Here is a 22,179-nt window from a genome sequence, read left to right on the forward strand (position 1 = left end):
GAGGTGTAGAATAAAGTGGATTTATGCATAAAACAGAAAACTTCAGGTGAAAGAACGGACCTCTTTTATCGCTGTAGAAAGAATCCATCTTCAATAATTAACAGTCAGACTATCCCCATGCTATGTTTCCTCATGACATCTGAGAACTGCTGCACTTCTTGAACCAATAGCTGTTATACAGCAACCAGCATCAATCCTGAATGAAAAAATTGTTCCAACTGCTGGTGAATGGCACTCAGTGGGTTTCCCATTGAACTATGCTGCGAAACAATGATGCACATTGGTAAATCACTGTGTGCCTTTCAGTTCTTATGCATATCCCATACTGGACAGCTTCCATTCACTCTGGCACCCACTGCAAACAAATGTAAGTATGCATCAGAGATGAAAGTGAAAATGCATATGTTAAATCCCAAATGGAAGCAGAAGAGGGTAATATATACATAGTTGCTTAGCAACAAACATGTTTTGGCCACAGGAACAGTGACATTAGTCGGAGAAGTGAGAGGGAAGCTGCTCTGCCCTCCTTGTCTCTCTCCCTAGAAGCTTCAGAAAGGTCTTTTCTTATTTCTTTCAGAGCAGAAGAGCAAGGGCTATTGTAGACATTTGTTTATGCTGTTAACGCAACAGACTGTAGGACAATCAGGCTCGGAGCAGGGAAATCTGTTTTCCCTCTGGATGTCGGCTGTAATGGCGCAGGCCCTCCCGTGCAGGCAGGTGCTTCCATCCTTGCTGCATGGCTTGCCCAGAGCCCCTCTCAACCAAAACACTCCAAGGGGAGAAATGAGATCTGAAAATGCTGCAAATAAAAAACTATTTTTGGCATCACTCACTCTGCCTTTGACCCTATTATGTCTTTCATGCTCCTACCATGGGTCTCTATTGTGACCCTTTCAAGTGCCTAGAAGCTTTTATTCTACAGGTATTTCACATTCATTGGGCTCTGAGTTTTTTCAGGAGTGCAGGTAATGTTTATTTCAGTAAATCACACACTGTTTATGGCGAGTAGACTGGTATTTATTAATTCCTCTCATTTCTGATGATTTGAATATCTCTTGTCTCTTTTTCCTCTTCCTGCACTGTCCTGCCCTCTCCAATGGGAGGCAAAGGAGGGAGCTTGGTGAATCCTGGTTCCAGTAATGTGCACCCCTCCATGCAAGTGGCTCCTACAGACACAAGTGTAGCTCACACACACTGTGCCTCATGCTTTCAGCAGCCTGGGTGCTCTACTGGCCCATAGCACCTTGCATGTATAGAGAAATTGCATATTAGGGTTCAAATCCATCTGCCACTTTGGATTGCTGCAAACACATCCCTGTATACCTTATTATTGAGTGTTTCCTTTTAATTTAAGGTAACTAATATGTTTTGTTGGATCCCCAGTGGAGGAAAGAGCATTTCAGGCATGCACCTCTCTTCGCAAAGAAGGCTTTTTTGACCACCTAAGAGATGTGTAGGAATGCAAGATATATTGAAGATCTCAAGTAAAATCAAAATAATGGATGAAAGCAGGGTTAAAGGACCATTATGGTAAAACAAGTTATTTATTTCCCTTCATGGAGCTTTTATGTAGATAGTTTTATTTGCTCTCATTTTCAGTGAATTCACAGAGCCCCCTTTTCACACACTAGCACATATCAAACTGACAAGGTATAACCAATAATATACCACTTACTATCAGATAAGTTTTGGGAAAAAAGTGTGTCATTCTGAAAATATGGCAGAATTTGAGACAAGGTGTGGTGGTGCCTCTGACCAGAAAGGTAAATGACATCATTGTGGCAGGTTGGATCAAAACAGAAGGGAAAGACAAAAGACTAGAAAACTGAAAAAAGTGTGTCATTGATTCTGAAGAGCTAGAATCTTTTCTTCTCTTGAAATGCCAAGAAAAAGCACCAGGAGGTATGTAGTTGATGTCCTCAGCAAACTGCTGAGGTGAATTCTTGTCTTCATTTTCCGTCTGTGACTTTAAGCAATTCTCCTAGCATGGCTTTCAGCCTCAGTGGCAGTCCTGAGTGATCCTACAGCAATTAAACCAAGATATGGATCAGAAGTACATGGCTGGCTCCTCAGTTTCACCATAGGTGAAACTGAGCTCCCATTTCTGAATTTTGTGAAGCTGGCAGCTTGAGCAATGATGTAAAATTGGTTGCCTGAAGTTTCCCCCAAGAAATTCTCCTACCATGCTACTGCATTTCCCCCCGTATGTAAACTCTTCTTTTTTAATTTCTGAAATGAGTGACTATATAGCTGAAAGATAATTAAACTAGCAACCAAAATAGATGTTTTAGAGGCCTGTTAGATTGCTGGTATTTCAAATGTGAATAATAAAAATTTTTAATGGTAATTGTCGTCATTGAGTAACACAAGATTTTACAATTCACATTAATTACTGAACTCTAATTTATTTGCCAGTGTATACATTTTAGTTTATATCTCTGTGACTCTACTCTTTAAACATAGGCTCAGTTGGTTGTCAGGAGTTGGCTTTCTGAGAAGTATAATTTCTAATTTTCCTAATGGAATTATTTTCTTATGGTTAACCACATAGACGGGCAGGTAGTTTCCTTTTAAAAAAGATTTACCTCCTTGTTAAGGAAAGATTATGGCTGTATTCATGCTTTTAGTAGTTGTGTTGTGAAGGTCTAATCAAGTGTCTGTAAAAATATATTTAAAGTTGTTAACAAGTTCACATCTCTAAACTTTGAGTTTGAAGAGTAATAGTAAGAGAATAACTGGGATGGAACCATGCAAGTTCTGAGTATGAGTCAGTTTTCTGTCCCTCCATCTTTCAGGAGGTGACATCTCTGCCCTACCTCACAGCATTTGTCTTCATGTCTGCAATACACTCTGTAGGATATTGTCAGTTGGAGTCATGAGGGTATTCTTAGCAGCTGTACTGGTCCAGTAACATGATCGGGGAACTTGGCTTTAAGTAAGGCTTCTGAGACTGTTTCACTATGCACACAGGCCTCATCAAGATTTATTAAATATCTTATAGGAAAAATTGTGAATACCTCAAACCCCATTTAACCTCTCCCTCTCTTGATAACTCTTGATAAACTCATTAAAAAAGTAAAGGAAACATAACATTGATGAAACCTTCCAAAAGATGGGTATTTTCCTGGTTGGAAGAATATATTTGGAGATCAGTTATTGATGGAAATATCATCACTGTTCACATGGAAATCTGCACCAAGCAGGATCCTGTGCTGTGGTCTGTTCTCACTGATTAGCGTCAGCAGTGTCCTGGGTGCAAAAACCAAATGTAATCATTACAGCCACAAAGAACGTGAGCCTGGGAGAGCTGTTGGAGGGTGGAACTGGAAATCATACTGGAGAAATGATTGGAAGAAATGTTACTCATCATGGAGAGAAAATGAAAGGTACTTACTCTATATACAGAGCAAAAGCTGGCTGCATAATGGAGGGTAAAACATTTGACTCTAAAGAAAATAATAAATAATAAAGAAGTTATGATGAATTAAACCATTTAAGTCTTCAATGACACAATGTTGTAAAAAAGAAAAATGTACTACTGAGAATTTTTTTTAATTGATGTAACCTGGAAGACAGGTGCATATGTCCTTCTACCTTCCTCAGCATGGGCAAGCTTTGGGCATTACATTCCAAAAAGGACATGAAGCAAAGGAGAGAATCCTGAGCCAAGTGGTCAGAACCAGAGAAATTGGAAAGATGGGAGCTGTTTACAGTGTACAGAGGGGAGCTTAAAAATCTCCAAATACCTAAAAAGTTGCTGAAGAAAGGAAAGGAATTAGCTAATATTTTTCCCCTGAATTGATAAGAAAATATAGACTTCGTTTACTTGAAGAAAAAATTAGGTTAGGCATTATAAAAGTCATAATTAAAGAACAGGTCAGATGGCATCGGGAAAATGTGTGCACTTCCACTTCTGAAGGACCTTACAAAGTAGTTAAATAAACAGCTGTCAAAAATAGCATAGGTACAGTTGATTTTTGACCTCTTAAAATCTGTTTCAGCTCTGCTTTCTATTATTTTCTCCAAGTGGATTCTGCCTCTTGGATGTTTGTTGGCAAAGCCAGCAATCAAAATAATAATGTAGAAACAGAGGCCTGTAAACACAGAGGATGTGGTAGGGTATCCAGCCATGTCATTCAGCCTCTGGTGGAAAGTGCCAAGATATGTGCTTTGGAAGGCTCACAGGACACATAGCTGCATGTCAGCCTATTTCAATTAGTGTGTTGAAATGGCGGATTACACATCTCTATAAAAAATAAATTGGTCTCATCCCTGAAATTATAAAAAGCCCGACGATCCAAGCAAGAATGAAATCTTGAGCACCTCGATTTCAGGGGCCACTGAAATGCATTGTATCACTGTTTCTGTGGCACCCCACTGCCCTTGCTTGTCCTCTCTGAATGTCCCCTCTCCCACAGGGTGGGGTCACAGACACAGGGAAGCACGGATGGAGAGCAGTCCCAAACAGATGGCTTTCTGCTTGGAGTGTGGTAGCTGCTGAGATGTCAGGGAGCCCTGGGAGCCTTAGTTCTGTAGTTTTCTGAAGACAGTCTTGCTCTCTTAAGCGCTTGTATTCAGGCGTGTGGATAAGTGTGAAGTTTAGATGGATTTTGAGTGTTTAATTGTACAACTGTTCCCTCTGCAATATCTGCAATATCTGTGGCACTGTACCACACCATCCATTTACTGTCATCCAGTGCCCCAGCTAGGAGCTCAGGTGAGCTGCTGGTTTCCATCGTGTGCTCAGTCACTTCCCTCTTTTGAGTCTTCTCCTGCAAAACCATCTGTGTCCCATGCCACCAGCCAGCACATTTGCCTCCCCCAAGCTCTCAGGGGATCTTTCATGAGATCCATCTGAGACTGAAAAATTTCTCAGATTTTCTTATTTCTTTATGCCTCTTAAAGGGGCAGTCAGTGTCCCTGAAACTGCTGGTCATCACTGGAGTCCCTTCTACCTATGCTGTAGGTGGGTAGCACCACTGGGCAGAGGCAGAGACTCAGCCCTTTGTGTATTCATTCCAGAGGCAGCTGAATCTTTCCTGGTGGCCCCTCTGTCCCTGCTGAGGCTGCAGTGGTGGGTGAGCATGTCCTGAACAGTCTCTGAGAGCCACAGAACTCCATATGGCTGTCCAGAGGGAGAATGACCTCTGACAGACCTTCCCACCCTGTGTTGGGTGGTGAGTAATCCTGAGGGGAAAGCAAATGCGGGGAAAAGTTTGGGCAAAGTTCACACATCTTCCCGGGGAAGGGAGCTTAGCCTTCCATGTGTGGATCCATGCTCTGTACATGAATACAGTGACATTTGTGTCTCTCTAACATCTCCTCTTAAAACTGCTCCAGGATGTCTTACTTGTTGCATGTGGGTGGATCTGGCAATGCATTTCTTGTGGACCAAGGCACAGAGTTCTTGGGAAATGGTCTCAGGAGTTGTTATTTCCATAACTCTCATCCTCCAGGGACTGGGGGCAGTGGGGACAGGAAGAATTGTGAGACTAGCTATTATAAAAAGAAAAAAAACCACCAAAAGCTGTTGTCTCTAATGCTGCATGCTCGAGCTCTAAAAGTACTGTCTTCTAGATGTCTGTAAAAGTCACTGACATTGCCATGTCACTGGATTTGTTGGCTCAGCTTTTAATTCTTTTTGTGGTGAGAAAGACACTGAAGGGTGGGGGGACAACTCCAAGAACTTTTATCAGCAGTCCTTAAGCCTGGCACACTGGCTCACCCTGTTCCTCCACCTGCCCCCCTCCTCATCCCTCTCAGCCCCAGTGGACCACACCAGCCATCACAGGGAATGCAAATTGTTTTTACACAATGCTAGTATGTCAGGGAGGGCTGCCACACCAGAGAGGCCTTCAGATGCAGTTCTAGGTGACAAGTGGGAATCAAAAAAAGCTGGATGTGCAGGTTAGATTCTCTGTGTTGGGTTTTGATTGACAGACAAGAAATAAAAAGTAAACATATTTTAGGAGGTGCAAAGGCAGTAGTGGCAGCAGGCCTAAGGATCAGGCTTTCTGGACTGCTGTTCAGTTTTCAAGAGGAGCACTGGTGGGATGGCAACAGACCGAATTGCCACCCTGCCTGGTATTTTTCTTTGCTTTTCTCTGCTTCTTTTTCAGCAGGGGGAAACATTCGGTGTGGGTGCTTCTGAAAGGAAAGGCTTGGAGGCCCATCTTCTGGCCTCCAACAAAATAATTTGTATTTTTAAAAATTTCCTGATAAATGAAACTTCTGCATTGTTTAAGACAACATCAATGTGCATGAGACAAAATTAATTTTAAATGGAACTGTTTTGAAATGAAAATGTTCTTTTTAGATAAGGCCAGAATAAAATGCTTTGAAAAATTTCTGCTCTGGTTTAGAAAGTGCAGTATAGCTGAAATGGACCTATTCCTTGGGGAGTTTCTTATATTGTAAAAGTAACTTTTTCTACATGAAAAGCACTTCCCCCCTCCAGTTAGAAGCCTAACAGCCCTGGTGTCTTGTGGTGGCAATTTTCTGAGGTGCATAAATAACTTGTGTAGTTATGAACACTTTACCCAGAACCAGATTTATCATATTTAATGTCTTAAATATCGGTGGAACAACTCGTATTAAATCCTGTGTACGATAATTTTTTCCTGATCAATTCCATACTTATAGCATTAATCATTTCTCTGCAGTTAATTAAGAGAATTGATGGCTCTTAGGCTTTCTTAAGCTGATTCTTTAAATAAATATATCAAACGAGATCTCCATTACCCAAATCAGACTCTGTCACAATAGCTGTACAGGGGCCAAAGAGACAGGAGCACAGATCCGGAGAGCATCCACGGGGACTTGACAAACAAAAAAGTGATATTTCAAGCTTGTGTCTCGGTGGAATGGGGAAATAATAGCAACATAATCAAGGGAGTGTTTGTGTAGCCCTTATGGTTTAAAAACCTTTTGCCTCAGCCGCGCTAATACTCTGAAACAAGGATGCTGATTATATGACCAATTGTTTGGCATGTGGTCCTAAACTGGTTTATAATTACCAAATTAATCTCTCTGAGGTATTAAAAGCCTATTTGCACAATCTTTGTAAAACTAAAAGGGAAGTGAAGCACTTTACCTGTGTTGATACAGAGCCCCACAAATAGTAACTATTTGTTTTTGTAGCTGTTGTGGCTCTGGGAACAAGTAAATATAAACAGCAGGAAACACAAATACAGAGGCAGTGCAATTGGAGGCTGTCAGGAAGCAGTATGGTGGCTTCAGGAGCTGAATTCGGCTTGAAATAAGCTTTGTCTCAGTATGCGTAAGAGGCTTTGGCACTGTATCAGACCTCTGGGGAAGCCACTCAGCAGGGTGGGGATTACTATAGTTTGTGCTTCCCAATTCACGGCAAACTTGCTTCTCTGTCATACTAGTGCATTAACTCTCTCTGTCCCACCTCGGCGCTTTTTGTGGGATTTGTTTGCTTTCTAGCAAACAGCCTGACATCTGCTCTGGAGAGAGCAGAGAAAAACCCCCAGCACACATGACTGAGCGGCTGCAGAGCGCGTCTCCTCGCTGGCGAGGGAGGCAGGGAGGCACAAAGATGGCTAATTTTGCCAGGCTGGATAATTCTCCTCTGCAATGCATGCGCCGTAGTTGCTCTGACAATACCATCTAAAATGCAAATGAATTATGCCTGCATCGAAGAGCTGGCAGTGAGTGTTGTGTAGACCTGCTGCTGGCATAAACTTCCTCCTAATGGGGATTTTTTTCTCTCTCTCTGTGTGAACACATGGACTCCACTCTCTCTTTTGAGGTTTCACAAGGGTTAATTCTCTCTTAGCTGTGGGAATATTTTTCGTTAGGAGCAACTCGATGGTTATTCCTAACACATGACTATCAAAGAGTCAGATTAGCCGAGGGGGAGGGGAAAGACTCCTGAGTTTGCACTTCCTGTCTCTTAATAAAGCTGAGATTCCAGAAGTATTTAATATCATTGCGGTTTACATAGGAAATTGTCTGAACACTCTTAGTAAGTAACTGAATATATGGCTGCTATATTGAATACCATTTGTCCGTGGTTGTTTTTCTTTCAGTTATGTTAGATATCTAGAAAATGTTGTAAAAGCAGGATCTTGTTACGGTGCACAGCTAAATGAGGAACTATAAAATACAGTTTTAAAAATTTAAATATCTAAAATGTATTGAGAAATGTGAGGTGCACCAGTACTAAAGAAACAACAGCAATTGTTTTATATGCACTGCTAAGGCAATAAAATGTGGATTCCTTATGTAGGTCCAAATGTAGCAGCTGGATTTGGCTTTATGAACCATGAAAAATAGTTCCCATCTGGAAGTTGATGTTGAATAAAGATGCAACAGTAAGGCTGCATCTTACATGTAACATTTATATGTTTCCAACTCAATACAGCACTGGTATTGGAGAGGAAAGAGTGAGGGAGAGAGAATGGGAATATACAAATCAGAAGCCTCTGGCCAACATTTTAATGTGTATTCTCTAATTTAGGAGCCTCAGGTTTTGGCTGCGGGGTTGGGTTTTTTTGGTTGTTGTTTGGTTGGATTTTTTTGTTGGTTTTTTTTTTTCTTTTTCAGGGCAACCCTACCAATAATCAACAGTGTACAGGTAAAAAGGCTTCTGAATGCCTTCCACCACATTCACTGCTTCAAAGATCATTGTCTTCATCTTCCTGTCAGCTAAGTAAGAAAGTGATAGTGTTACTGTTCTGTGATATTCATCCCCCCAAGCCTCCCTATAGCCTTCCCACCTATCAAATTGGCACTTAAAAGTGTGCTCATGGGGCCTGCAAATCAGGAATTCTGTTTCAAAGTGGCTGGCCCTTTGCTCTTTACCTATACCCTGCCATGAGCAGTGTTTGCAACATGCAAATCCCTCATTTTCATATCCCAAACCCCCAATCATAAGGTGCCCAGGAGATCCTACTTCCTCTCACACAAAAAGATAAAGGTCCAGTTTAGAGACCTTTTTACAAAATCTGGCCCCAGACAAAACTCTATTAATTCTTAAAAGATTTTGTCAGGTTCATGACGCCCCAAAATTTTTTAAAATTCAAACTGCATACAAGCAAAAAAACAGTCCTCACTAAAACCTTACACTGTAAATTAGGTTGTAAATTCTTATTAATAACATAAGGCAACAAAAAGTCAATAAAGGAATGAAGTTTGAACATTTTATTGGCTCTTTTTTTCTTCCTTGAGCAAGAATTATTTCTAATGCAAGATGAAGTGTTAGGAGACGTGATGATCCCCTTTTTGCCTAGAAGATGTTGTGAGGTTTCTTTAACTGCAAGACTTTCATGGTGGCCCCAGTGCTGCAGTGCATCTGGCTGAAAAGATTTCCTGTATTTTTCTAAAAGGATGCTGTTATTGTTCCTGCTGCTCTGGTTGTTTCCATGAGCCTTTAAAATGAAACCAGGTCCCACACCAATGTTGTGAGGCAGACATTTTAAATGTTGGGAAAACTTTAAAATCAAAGTTGGATTTTGCAGGTATTCATTGTCATCAGACCATGGAAATCTTGAAACACCCTTAATCCACCTTTACCCTTCATATGAAATAACAACACACCCTTGGTGCTTGCAAACTGTATTCCTTTAACATAGGAAATAAGAGCCACATATGTTTAATATATTGACATGTGCAACACTCACTTGGTACATGTGGCCCACTGATGTGATCATAGGCTTTCCTCAAGTTAGCTCTTCAAATCAGAAGGCAGTGTCACCCTTTCACCTCTTGGTATCCTGAGATCCCACAGCTACACTGCACCCTCCCGCTTATTCTGATCCCCTGCTCAGTGTAGCACTAGAGCACTGGTATTGAAGAGAGAGGGAGGGAGGGGGCTGATGGGAATATACAAATCAGAAACCCCTGAGTAACATTTTTATATGTATTCTCTAATTTGGGAGCCTCAGGATTTGATTGTTTTTTTTTTTTTTTGTAGGATAACCCTACTAGCAACAGTCAGCACTGTACAAATCAAAGGCCTTTGAATGTCTTCTACCACATGCCTTACTCCAAACTCCATTGTCTTAATCTCCCTGTCAGTTAAGTAAGAAAGTCATGTCCCTATTTTGTGATATTAAACACCTCAAACGTCCCTTGCTGGGGAAGGCTCTGGAGGAAGGTGTGTGGCTGTATGGGCACAAGGGAGGCCACAACCCCTTTGACAGAAATTGTGCCACAGCCTGAATGTCTGCCATAGCTCTTTTTGGAGAAGTTTCTGAAGCTGAACTCAATGTGTTTGACTAACAGTCTATTTTCCATGCAGGGACCTTGGAGTTTCTGGCAGATACTCCTCAGACTGGAACCCAGACAGCTTGTCTGAATACAGAGAAAACAGTCTCCCTCAATCCTGAAAAAATTAGGAAAAAGGCACTGTATTTGCTGATCCTTGAATAAAAACATGCCTAATGGTGAGTGTGGTCTGGAAATAGCATGATGGGCCTGCTTCAAAGGAGATTCACACTTGTAGGTGTAATACATCAGCAGCAGCCCAGCCTCTGAAAGGAAGGGGGATGTGGGCTGTGTCTGCCGCCTGAAGCAAGAGCATGAGGGTGGCACTGGGCTGGGGCAGGTGGGCAGCAGAGAAAACAGGCAGAGCGAAGGCAGATTTGGGACTGCTGAGTGGGAACAGGGAGGTCAGAGGAGCCAGTGAAGTTTGAGGGGGAGGGAGAGACCTAACAGCCTAACCAACATCCTCCATCACTCCCTCCCCTCCATTGTGGGGCTGTCCCAGCTCTTCACTGCAGCCCCTGCACATGCTCTACGCACCTTGGGCTGGGAGGATGAGGGCAACAGGACTGTGGGATGGAGGGGACACTTTTGCTGTCTCTCTGCCAGTCAGTGGGCTGCAAGTCTTCAGCGTCCCTTGGCCTGGCAGGAAGAGGAAGAGCACAGGGCTGCATCCACAGGAATGGGCTTTTCAGGGTCCATGATCCAGTTCCTTTCTCCTCAGCCCAAAGCAGAGCAGATGATAACCATTACCTACTTTTTCTATGCCTTGAGCATGCTCTGGATTCAGTACAAAGACCATAAACATTCATTAACTTCCATGTCCAGCCTCCATGAAAAAACCCCAATACCTGGAGTAAGCCTATAATGTTGGCTATGGCATATGGAGAGGTGTCTGCCTCTCTCCACTCTATATTTACATTTATTGTTCAAGTTAGTTTTGTAATTAAAATGGCATTAAAGAAATTAAACATCTAGGCTTTCAAGTTCCAGACCTATTTTTATCCTTAAACTTGCAGGGAAAAAAAAAGATTTTTGCATGGAGGATATTTCTATTCCCATTTGCAGAATCTCCAGCTTTTTCATTGTTTAATTCACGTGCATGCAAATGTAGGGATTGTGCAAGCCTTGGCAGGGCATGCTCTGGAAGTTGTATCCACTGCTGAACAATTTAAGCATCTAGGTTTCACTGAGTTTGGCAATCCCTTCCAAAACTGCTGAATCTAGGCCAGGATTTGGGATAGACTTGTGTGGTGCTGTTAGAAAGCATAGGTTGAATGCAGTTAGCCTGGGAGCTGGAGAGCAGAGCTACAGTCCTGCTTCTGTCCAGTGGCTTTAATAAAGAATCCCATTTATATTCATTACCGCAACCAAGTCCTGTCTCTAATCTATCGCAAGGGAAACTACAGATATATTATTTCTTTGTAGTCTCAAAATGCTCAGATGGTTTTTAACCTTATTAAATCTAAACCCCTTAAATGTGCTTCTGAAGCAAAAGTTTTAGCAATAAGCCTTCCAAAATGTGCAAGATTTACAAAGCAGATTTATGGCTGTGTGGTGAGTTAAGTAACGTTTCTCTCAGCATATCATTTGCCAAAATTAGAGGAAATTCCCTGCTTCAACTGAACAGGGAGCATTAGGAATGTATATTGTAGTGGTAGATTAGATTGTTAGCACTCTAAGAAGCAAGACAACAAAGTGTTAATCTACCTAGATGATGTTTTGATGGTTGTTGCATTTCAGGAAATAATAAAACTTTGTTTGAATTACAGAATGCTTCAAAGTCCTCAGGATTTTGCATTTACTATATGAGAATAAAACTGGTCATAACCTCCCAGAGTCTCTATCTCTGTTTTTTAATAGAACCAAGAAAACAATTCTTTTAAAAGGTTAAACCACAATCACATGTACTGTGGCTCCATGCAACTATGTGATTGCTTCTAAGTGTGCAGGTACTATCTTGGTGTTTACAGGTAAAGGATCAACCAGGGTGTTTCAGAGCCACTGTGGTACATGGTGCAGCATCATGGCAGTTCACTTCACACAGAAAAAGACACACAGGTGCAGAAGTTATAGGTATTGATGAGACAAAAACTTAAAGACAGATCCTCCTAGTCAGCTTACAATTTTTTTTTCTGGTCAGAAATGATGTAAATAATCATTAGCTGAATGAGAACACTCAGTGTTATTAAAATAACATGCTATCAGTTTTTTTGCTATATTGTGTAATAACTAAGCAGACATTTTAGCTACAGAAAGAGGAAAGAGTGCATAGACTGGACTTTGATTTCAGCATTTGGTTAACAGTATGATAATGCAGATGTTTGTTCATTTTTCATCTATGTTTCGGGGCCACATGTTTTCAGTCAAGTTTTGGAAACTTATTTTCTGAGTTAACAGTATTCTTTAAATTATTATTTTAGATAGATCCATCTGGAAATGAAGGGGGAACTGCCCAAGACCACCTCTACACTCACAGTACTTAATTTTATCAGTAAAAGCAAAATTCTATGAGAGGGTATAGAATTAGAAGGCAATCAACAGAGGAAAAAAATGGCCTTGGAAACACCAGTGTCAGCATCAGAGGCAGCAATTCCTCTTTCTGTATTTTAGGCAAAAAGAGTTCTAGAGTGGAGTCTTCTCCCAGCACCTGGCCTGGGATAGGACATGTACTCTGGAAATTTGGCTAAATACTCAAGCTGAAAAATGAGCAAATCTACACTGTAAAATCCTGTAGCCAGATGCAAAAGGAAAGCCAATATTTCTGTCTCTAGGCAGAGTGGTACAAAATGCACTTGAGGGATGCCTTTTCCCTAGACAGAGAAAGCAAAATTTGGATGAGTGTTTGCTCCATCTGCCTGTTTTGGACAATGGTGTTCAAGGTGACCAGGAAACACTTCAAAATAACATACAAGTGTTCCTCTGCAGAAAATTCTATATGTTTTAACTGCATGTTCCTAAATGGGTGATACTGATTTTATATCAAGGGATGTGTCCTCTAACAATGTGATGCTACTGATAACAAGCTGGTCTCATCAGTATCTTCCATATACCAGTCACTGGTAGAAGGGATTTCCATGAGTCACAGTGATTTATAATATGAATCCATTCAAAGTACATTATTTCTGTAACTTTTATATTAAGTGGAAATGCCTTAAATGCAGTATGAACCAATGTTCAAATGGATTTTTAATATGCATTTATATAAATATGAAATGTTCACAAAAATTAATTTACAGAAAATTTGGGGTTAGGTCTGTATTTGTTTGAGGTTCTTTTATGTATTTTTAAAAGTACTAGGAGTTAAAATATCCACTTTTGAAATTGTATTCTGGGCTATAAACTTTTAACTTAGAAGTAGATCCATCTGGAGTGAAGTCTGTATCACTTGAGAGAGAATCTTTTTCTAAATATGTATTGCCTTCAAAGCAATAGATATCCTTGAAGTTGGTTTGTTGATAACTTTGCAAATACTTTGAAGAAAGAAGTCTCAGGGTGCATTTGCAAACTTGGCACTTGGCAGAAAAAGAATGGTGAAGGCACTAAATATTGTAGTGTCAGGTTCTTGGTCTTGTTTCAGGTGACATCCCAAATGCATGAGGGGTAAAACTGCGGATTCCCATAGCAATTAATTGGTGGAAACCAAGGACACTGATTTATGTGCAACTTGCAGAAAATCCATGGGCGTATCCAGCTGCCTTCAAGTAGAAGTAACCCCTGGGGGGAATGGCAGGGTGCATGTCTCTACTGGTCATCCCCAGAGACAGCTTTAGGCTGGTCCCAGCTCCCCTCTGTTGGGGTCTGTGCTTCCCAGGAGAAGGCAGGTTGCACCTCAGGCAAGAAACTCCCAAAGGCACAGGCTTTGCTGTGGGGATTCCCTGCTGTGGGAGCCCTTCAGACACCAATACCTGTCTTTTTTCCTATCCAGAACTTAGGAAAGGGTTGAAATATATCTGAGGGAATTCTGCCAGATATTCATGTATCTACATTTTCTACTCACTCAAGAGGAGCAGTGGTAACCAATGTACTAAAAGTCTTCAAATGCTGACAAATACAATTTAGACTTGAAGGCTGCCAGCAATTCTGTGGTAGTAAATCCCATTTGCAATCAAAGGGTGAGTCATTAGCCTTGACATTTGAAAAATGGAGATTACTATGAATTTATGAAAAAGATTCCCTAAAATGTTTCCTTAGCAACTGCTGCTGAGGAGCCTGGGGCATCTCTCAGGTCCCCAGGCTCAGGAAAGCTGGCAGCAGTGGAGCAGATGGTTTCCTATCCACTTGCTGTATGTAGTGCTAAGGGTTCACTATACTTTTCCACTCAAGTCTTGTTTAAGTGAGGAAAAATTGTGTTTTCTTATGTTCCATTATCTTTACTGAGCTGACTTAATGCAGCTGAAATTATTGCAATGGGCACAGCTTATTATACAACACAGGGGCTTGAACTGTGTCCTGCACAGGGCTATGAGCATTTTGGTCAGTTCCAAACACAACCCCAAGAGAAGTGATATGACAGCTTGTTACCACCATAACAAGCATAACATTTTATTTTAAAAGAGTTTTGTTAAAAAAAAGAAGAAAGAATTAGAGAAAGCTATTCGTTTTCCATTTGTCCTCTGTTTCTGAAATGCTCTGAAGTCCTCTACTCAATCTTTTCCTTACAGCCATGAGTTTTTCTTCTAGGTCAAGAAGACGGAGTAATGAAGACCTTCCATCCATAGGGTAACAACAGAATATCTCTTGACCTGCTGTAAAATCACATCTATCAATGATATTATGTGTTTTATAACTCAGCCAGTTAATTTAATCTCAACACATTTAGTTTGGTTAAACCAGAGAAAAATAGTTTTCTCTTAGTTAAGTAGGATTCTTGGCTGGCTGCCACATTGACAAAAAAAAGGTGAGGGACCTCAAGGGGAGCATGTGGGAAGGTGGGAATGGGAGAGAGGGGAACAAGGGCATGTGGAGAGACCTGGATGTTCCTCGGAAAGGCAAAGGGGATATTGGCTGGAGGTAGCAGGCACTGGGGTTATACAGAAGAAGGAATCCCTTGAGTATACTACAGCAACATCTGTGCCCTGCCTCAGTCAGGTAGGCTATGAAACCAGAGATAAATCCCAAGAGAAGCTGGATGATTGCAAAGCCATGAAGGAATATCCTTATCTCATGGCATCTGCATAGACCAGTGCAGAAGGTTTCTTCTGGACTGAGGGAACAGGTGTTAGTGAAGAAATTTGCAGCACCTGAATAGCACATTCTGTATTCCTTCTTTTGTTGTATTAAATTAATTCCATTAGTAAATTAAATTCTAATTTTCTGTTTCCAGTAGTCAAAATTCTATTTATATGACTTCCTATGGTGGTAACATCTCAGGAGTTTCATGTACATGTGATTTTTTTTCTTCAGGATTTTTCAGATCTAAGTGAGACTAGTAAAAAACCTAATGGCTTCTAAGGAAAAGACACTACTGCTGGTGTAACTCACAACACAAACATGAGCACAAGTCATATACAGTTCTTAGTAATTCTACTGCAGAATATTTTCAGGGGAGTGGTTCCACTTAATGACATTCTAACAAAAATATGAAGAATATTAATTTTTTCCAATGGAAATAAATCCTTTCTTTTCTCCTCTGTAAAACAAGACGCTCCCCATATTTCTATTGCTCCTGTGCTGTACATCCACTGAGAATGACCTGTTATTCTGCAATCTCTCATGTATTTTACAGAGTCAACTTTGCTATTCATCTCATGCAACTGCAGCCAATCTTGGCTGCCAGGTGAAACACGATGTTGAAACAGAGAAGCAGCCTCAAAGAAGTACAAGCTCTCAAACCGTGAATGGCTTTGTGGATCAAAACCAGCATTTTGAATTACACCTGGAAATGAAGAAGAGAGCGGCAAAGTCCCCAGAGCGCGGGTGCAAGGGCAAGAAGGAGGAGTGGTGGCAGGGCCGGTGGTCCCACCCTTGTCTGCTGAGGCTTTTGCAGGTTGGCTCTGAGCACATCAGATATGATTGGGAGCAGCTGCAAGCTGAGCCCAGTGCAGTGCTCCCAATACATTCCAGATGATGAATATGATGCAGACTTACTGGAAGAAAAATATATTTCTGAAGAGAAAAACAATTACTTCTCAAAGCAAGACAATGAAGCTGAACCGACAGTACGTGGGCATAAAATAGAACAGAACTTTTGGGCAATGGCTTTAACTTCTAATAAATCACCCACCTGGAGATCCTTTTGCAAGTGAGTTTCGATGTATCAGACCCCAAATATTTTCAGAGGTACATAAAGTTGAAAAATTATGCATTTAAACCTTGATTTCTCCCCAAAGGGACAAATACTTTGTTGTGTCATAGCCTCCAATTTTCATCTTAGCAGAAAGGTGCCTTTGCCACTCCAAACAACACGTGGGCTCTCTCACGGAAGTTATGTAAAAAAGGCTTGGAAACACCACTTGATACAGTGGGTTTCACTGTCTGAGTCTTCAGAGGGGACTTGAACGAAATTTGCAAAAACATGTCAAAAGTTAAGTGGCGAAAATCAGCTTAAATGCCTAATTTTAATTTTGTTTGTTCTCTTTGTTGTTTCATTGTGGTGGGAGGGAAGAAGCTGTCTTTTTTCTCCCTGTCCTTTCATTTTGTTTGGGAGAAAATGGATGTTGGTGAAAAGAAGAGAGCTCTGGCAGGGACAGGAAAGAGGTTGTTTATTCTGTTTTGTTTTCTTTAGAAAGGGGCAACTCTTCTAAAACTGGTGATGATCCAGTTAAAGGGGGACTCCGGGTGGGGAAGAGAAAACTAATAATCAGCCTCTAAATGACAAGTTTTCTCTTGAACAAAAGAGCAACAGGAGGCAGTGCAGGCAGGGGGTCAGTGCCCAGGGGTAATGTGACCAAAACAATGGCTGGAGAATGTGTGAAGCTTTTGCCACTCCAGAAACTGCTGCCCCAGTGCCTTCACTGAGGGACTGCAAGGACCAAACCTGATCCAGCGCTGGGCAATGTGTGGTGCCACTTCTGGAGTCCTCCAAATTGTAGGCAATGATTGACTGTGGGTAATGAAAAAAAGAATTGAAGGCTTGCAAGAGAATCCCCCTCAGTTCTGAATGACATGTATGATTGAACAGCCCCAGCCAATAAAGCAGAGCCCCTGCCAGCAACGGGGCTAAAGGTGGGGTTTAAAGTGACTTCAATTAAAGATGGAGACTGCTTGGCAGTGTCTGTGCTTCTCTTGCACTTGGTTAATTGTCTGTTGGGGAAAGCCAGCGGTGCTGGATAAACTGAAGCGAGATGATTTTAAAGTATTATGAGCGTTCACGCAGAAGTTCATTCTGGTTTAGACTAAATTGGTTTTAATTTCAATTCATGTAACTTCTGTGTAGACGGGGCCTATGGCTTGCCATTTCGCAGCAATGGTGAATTTATAGCATATGTGCTCCAAATGGACTATCATGGAAATTCTCCTGGTATTTGCTCCAAGTCCAGTTCCAGCTGTCGGTGGAGATGGAGGAGCAGAATAGACCACTCACATGGCCTCCCATGTAATGCAGATTGGATCTATTGTCAGTCAGATGGACTGGTGGTGTGGGAGCAGTGTGAAGCCAGTTCTTTCACTACATGGTGTGTAAAGCAATGAGGCAGACAAAAGCCGGATTTAAATTAGGGAATATTTCTGCCAAATTTCATTCTCTGAAGCAGAAAAATAAAACACTTAATATGTCTGGCAATGTTTATTCTGTGCACAGTGTTTTAACTGATCATAAAAGAAAAACTACGTGTGAACATTATCTAGCAACTTCATCATATTCTGAGGAGATGAGAGAGTATGATTCCACCATGGTTTGAAAAAGTATTAGATTTAGAAAGTGGATACAATATGGCAAGAAAACAAGGTGGCAAGAGGAAAAGAAAAAAAAAAAGGTTCCTTTTGATTAGGTAGGAATTACCAGTTATAATCACAGCAAAATTCTATCTGCCCCAAAGGCTCCATTTTGAAAGTCCTTGGTGTCCTCAGTGTCCTGATCAATGGCCAGAGGCTTCCCACTTTGCCTTCTTGCTGCTTATTCAAAGGAAAGAAAGATCTGAATGGTTGGAAAATATATGTGCTGCTCATGCACTAACTGCATGTGCATGAAAATAAAAGAATTCCTTGCCTGGGCACTGTGGGTATCTGTGCTGATAAGGAGGTAGTAACTCTCATTGCATGCATATTGGCCCTTTGAAGATTTGGCCCTGAATTCTGCTGGTGAAGTATTTTCCATGACTTTTCCACTGTATCTTCTTAGATACAGTGCTCCAATCATCCAATACCTTGACAGAAATAGAAGACACTGTTAAAAATAATTCAAAGAAATAATACAAGACCACTTTTAATTCCAAATGATTGAAAGAGCAAGTATCAGCTACTGTGTATGAAAACATAGTTGTGTAATCCAAGGAGGAAGAATGTCAAGAATAACAACTTTGTAACTGGATTTGGAAAAATAAACAATTCTTTCCTTTTTTGCATAATAAATGTGGTGTAGGGAGCAAAACCCAACATTTTATGAATGCTGTTATGTATTTTTATTTCTACTGGTTTAAAACAGCATTTGCTTCTTGAAATTAAATGGAATCGGATTGAGGTTTGTCCTTTTAGAGCCTTGTCTGGTACAAGGTAATGCATTGAATACCCTATTAATATTGCAATTTTTCTATTATGCATTGAAATTCTCATATTGCAAGTTGCTGGGGCCCTTGATATTTCACAAATTTGGGATCATTAAGGATGTTTTCCATGTCAGAGCTATACTAATTGTGACTGTGTTGATGACATCCACCATTCTACTTAAATCGAAAATTGCTGCTTACTAAAGATGTTGGACCCTGAGCTTAAGTCCTTGGTGACTGATTTGATTAGTCCATTTGAGTGAGAACAGGGCAACACAGGGGCTATGTTAATGGAACTTAAACAATAGGCCATCACTAATCAGAGACCTCAAGGTTGAAGTGAGGTTAATTGTTATGCGGGTGGTATTTGAAAAGAAGTGTTGACTGGTGTAATGCACTATGGGACTGTAGCATTTGAACATGCAGCCCTAAGGCCAGAGGTTTTGTTTAGTTTCCCAATGAAATTTAAAGCTACATTATGTACATCTCTAAACAACAGCCTATATGCTACTGCCTTTTGATACATCACAAGAGCAACAACTAATTGATAACAGAAATGAGCCCCCAGGCACAAAATTCAGATCCAAATCTGGTACTGGATTTTAATCCCTTTCTAAACTTGGTGAGGTGGGAATTGATTGAGTTTTGATTAAGCCCTTCATGAAATGCACATTCAAGATTCAAATGACTGCCCCGCCCCCCAAAGTTTAGGATATTCTAAATTCAGTTTTAGTTTAGTCCTAGAGTGCACATTTGGGGGAAACATATGAGCTGACAACTACAATGTCAATGCAAAAACATTTTGGCATAATTGGGAAGAACTGTTATTGATATTGCTGTGCAGACAAGGATTTATATCTCAACATGAGGGGCACAAGTACTAGCTAGATTTCTGAAGAAATGCAGCTTGTATGAAAATATTGGTATTTCATCCTTCCAGAAACTGTGAACCCGTAGAGATGAAGTCTCAAACTTTGTGAAAATAGCCTTAAAAGGCACAGAGATTCTTAGTGATCCCACTGAAAGGGAGGCTGCAGACTTGGCAGACATTACATGTACTATAGACATTAAATTAGCCTGCAATTCACTGCAATAGAAACAGATCTTGTAAATGGGATTGATACGTGCTTAAGCTCCTTAGAACTCCATTTCATGTGGTTCACAGGACTTATTTTTAATTAAATAGAGTTTGGACCTCTGCTTGAATGCCTCCACTGCACATGTGATATAAAATTTTCTGTAAGGAATGCATTAGCTGTGCACTGGAAGACTGGCTGATGGTGCAGCCCTCCTGGTTGTGACCCAAGTACCACTTTGGTGCTGGAGTATGGCTTTAGGCTTAGTTTTCTCCAGAGGAATCTGCTTTGCAACCACAGACTGGTGGATGAAGTTACTCTGGTGTGAATGCTTTCAAGGAAATGAATGAGATGAGAAAGAAAAACAACCAAACTGGGGCAGTATGCAGTGAGGGAAGGGGAACAGCTCCAGAATCATTCAGAAATAAATATGACTATTTTTTCTTACAAAACATGGAAAATAACGACAAAGACAAGGGGACATGAGGTGGTACAGGTGGGAACAAGACACTTCTTCCTTCTTTTGCTATAAATCAACCAACCTTTTTTTTTCAGAATACAATGTTTTTTAGGAAAACAAATTTTCCATTTTTTTTGCATGTAAAGTGGCACCAGAGGAGGGGCAGGGAGAATGTGCTGAAACACATAAAAATTTAGCATGAGCATGGGAAATGTAAGGACATTTTAACACAATCACATAAGGAATTTACAAGGTCCTAAGTCATGAATAAGTGCCTTATTCACAGGAAGCCAATATTTTGATGTATTCCCATGGCAGAAACAAAATGATGGGCAAGAAATGGACAGACACATAATACACACTCCAGTTGTCCTTTGCAGTCAGTGCCTTTCCTTAAAAAGAATCCTTTCTCTATTTTCATTTCTTCTATCTAAATAATCACTCCTCCCAAGCATACCCAACATTAGCAAAGTCTTTCCAATGTGATCAGAAGAGTTACTGGGTGCTGTAGACAGAGCAGCTGGGGGCCTTGCAAAAACCACTGATTCAAAGTATTTTAGCATAGTATCCCACACACCAAATAACTACTTAAATGAAAGTTTAATTGCAGCCCCTAGGGAAGGATGGAGGAAGGGTCAAACTGTTAGACACATGTGCTTTGTTCTTTGTAACAAAAGCCTTTGAGGGTAAGTAAATGAACTCTGAAAAATAAAATGAAGTTGTGTTTTGATGTTTTGGATATCGACTATATGGAAGGAGGGCGCACAAAAGGAAACAAGGAGCAAGTTAAAAAAAAGCAGTTTGTTATCTACGGCACCATGTACATTTGCATTAAAAATCCCAGCAGTGTTCGAACTACCTGCTTATATTGTACTCAGGGAACTTTCAGGGCTCAGGGTTAATCTGGCAGGGATTTGTTTACTCGCCTGTGTATTACTGCAGCCATTGCAATGTTTAAAAATAATCATGTGTTTTGGATAGTGTCTGAAGCTCCACACTTCCATAAGGACAGAATGTGCTCAAAGCTGTATAGATGCAGAAATCGGGTCCTATTCTCAAAGAGCTGAATGTTCACAAAAGGACCCTGCAGCCGACAGGTGGTTGCAGACTGGTTTTTCTCAACAAGCATCCAGTCCAGCCAAGCGTGCTCTACTGAAGATTTGTCCCATTGAAGTCAGATGAGAGTATTTTCAAGTTCAAATGAGCTTGAAAATTGCAAAGGACATTTCTCACTGTGTGGAGGCACTTTTTTCCTGAAAAAAGAGAGCAGAACTGTGCCTCCTGAAGACATGAAATCCTTCTCTCCTGCATAAGGCAGGCAGTATGAAGAATGAGGAGGAAATGCATGTGGCAGAACAGGTGGCTTGTTCTCATTGGGATTAAATCTTTCAGGTCTGCCTTTTGCTTTGGAAACTACCCTTGCTTTCCATTCACATGGCCTCAGGGTGAGTCTGTCTTCCGTTTCTCTGTGGTGCTGTGAATTATCATTCTAAATATCATTAGTGTTCGAGTTTCTTCCACACCTTTTCACTCTGCCCACAAGTCACTGAGCTGACTTTCACAGGGACGTTAAGGAGAATTTGGGCTTGGTTATCTGATCAAGTGCCACTAATTGAACAACTATGGAGATGTCAATTAAATCTCTTTGGAATGTATTATGAGTTCCAGTCCCTCTATTTATGCAATTCCACTCATTTGGCTTTAAAGATGTACACAAACAAGTGTTATCCATGGCAACTGATGGAATAAATAGACTTTCTTTCGAGCT

At 40.8% G+C, this 22,179-nt stretch overlaps 1 long non-coding RNA gene across 2 annotated transcripts in view; it reads left to right on the forward strand.

Moving 5' to 3' along the window:
• LOC116449041 overlaps positions 1–18,761 on the forward strand; it is a 65,503-nt gene extending 46,742 nt beyond the window's left edge. Inside the window, exons 3-6 of one of the 2 annotated variants that reach the window (XR_004242210.1) lie at positions 8,572–8,677; positions 9,941–10,048; positions 10,268–10,412; positions 15,959–18,761. This is a non-coding gene — a long non-coding RNA (uncharacterized LOC116449041). Of the gene's footprint in view, positions 1–13; positions 7,991–8,571; positions 8,678–9,940; positions 10,413–15,958 lie in introns of those variants that run through there. The other variant, XR_004242211.1, reaches the window with a different exon arrangement.
• The last annotated feature ends 3,418 nt before the right edge of the window (positions 18,762–22,179 follow it).

Source organism: Corvus moneduloides, chromosome 10 (genome assembly GCF_009650955.1).
Source record: "Corvus moneduloides isolate bCorMon1 chromosome 10, bCorMon1.pri, whole genome shotgun sequence".
Lineage (NCBI taxonomy): Eukaryota > Metazoa > Chordata > Aves > Passeriformes > Corvidae > Corvus > Corvus moneduloides.